Source organism: Coptis chinensis, chromosome 8 (genome assembly GCF_015680905.1).
Source record: "Coptis chinensis isolate HL-2020 chromosome 8, ASM1568090v1, whole genome shotgun sequence".
NCBI classification, from domain to species: domain Eukaryota; kingdom Viridiplantae; phylum Streptophyta; class Magnoliopsida; order Ranunculales; family Ranunculaceae; genus Coptis; species Coptis chinensis.
In genome coordinates this window covers 61782449-61784178 of record NC_141463.1, presented here as the reverse complement: position 1 = coordinate 61784178, position 1730 = coordinate 61782449, and positions in this window count along the sequence as shown.

Here is a 1730-nt window from a genome sequence, read left to right as displayed (position 1 = left end):
GAGTATCCTCGAAATCATGGTGAAGCATCCAAAAGTTACAGAATCGAAAAGGGGGGTGACTTCTGAATGTAGAGAGAAAAGTCATTACCACTGGACAGTGGTCTGAAACTCCTTGCGTTAGGAATTCCACCTTTGTTGCCAGCGTTATAGAAGCCCATGCAACATTTATTAGACATCTATCTATTTTTGACCATTTTCTTACACTATCCCCTCCACTATTCCATGTATAAAAGCATCCTGAAGCAGAGTGGTCAAAGAGTCCAGCCACATTCAAACAGTTTGCAAACGGAATTGTCTCCCTTGGATGCACAGCCATATCACCAATTCTTTCATGAGAGAACAACACATTGTTGAAGTCTCCCATTATACACCATGGTCCTTGCATACTAGCACTTAGTGTCTTCAATTCCTCCCACAGAATCAGCCTTTCATTTCTATGGTTACTAGCATATACAATGGTGACAAAAAAGGAGAAGCCATGTTGCAAAAGTGTAACCTTACAATGGATGAACTGGCTTCCTTCCACCTCCTTGTTCACATCCAGATAACTTCTATCCCAAGCAAACCATATTCTACTATAGTCATTGCTTGAATAATTCTGTTCCACTGCTCATTATAGGCAAACCCTCTCTACTATACTACTAAACTTATCCATCTTTACCTTAGTTTTAGTATCCCCATACATCGAATCTTATTTTCCGAAATAAACTTATTTATCAGTGCTTCCTTTGTACTACCATTTAGACCCCTTACATTCCAGCTGCATGCTTTAATCATTTAAAGAGTTTAGTGGTTTTTCCTCTTCCCACTTCCTTTGGGCTTTCCCCTGCTTTTCTTTCCAGATTTTGTTTGCTGCGTTGTGTTTTGTTTCTTCTGGGCTCTAGTCTGTACTGAGGACCTCTCGTTTGTTACTCTAGTAGGGGCTGGAGTGGATTCTCTATCGCCAAATAATTCTGCTCTGCATTAGATAAGTCGTCATCTTCCAAATCCGCTAACTCCTCAAAATTATTTCGCTCAGCCTGGAACAGTTCAACATCTGGATGGGATGGCTTGATTTGTTGCAGGGGGGTTTGCGTAACCACTTGCGAATGTGTTTCAGCTCCTTGGTTTGCTTCAGAGTACATGCATTCTACTCTTCCAGGGGTATCCATACTATCATACCTTTGTGTGACTTCCTCATTTTCACCCAGTTGTGGCCCCATTTGTAGCTGTGCGGCACTCACTTCTGTACCCAGTGCTTGTAACTCTGCTACTTCTTGGTTTCCTTCAGTTCTGCTTATAATCTCTTGCTCAATGGCAGGTGCAACCACTACTGCAAGTGTTTCTACACTTACCCCCTCTACTTCTTGAGAACTTCCTATCTCTCCTTCTTCTTGGCTTCCTATGTTACTCACATTTGCTTGTTCAGGACTTTGTGCATCCACATTTTGTTGTGTTGTTCTCCTAGCCCACACCCTAGTGGTTCTGCCTGTACATTTATCACTTGTATGCCCAAATTTGTTGCATTTATTACAGGACACAGGCTTCCATGGATATTCTAGAGGAATGCCCACCTCTCGATTACCAGCCTTTACTTTTATCGTTTCCTTATACTCATGATTTACAGGGAATTCAATGCAAAACCGCGCAAAAGATAACCTTTTCCGTTTTGCGGTGGCATCGTCCATAAACATAGGCGTTCCTCCTACCAAACTTGCTAGATAAGACAATCCATCAAAGGTCCACATCTC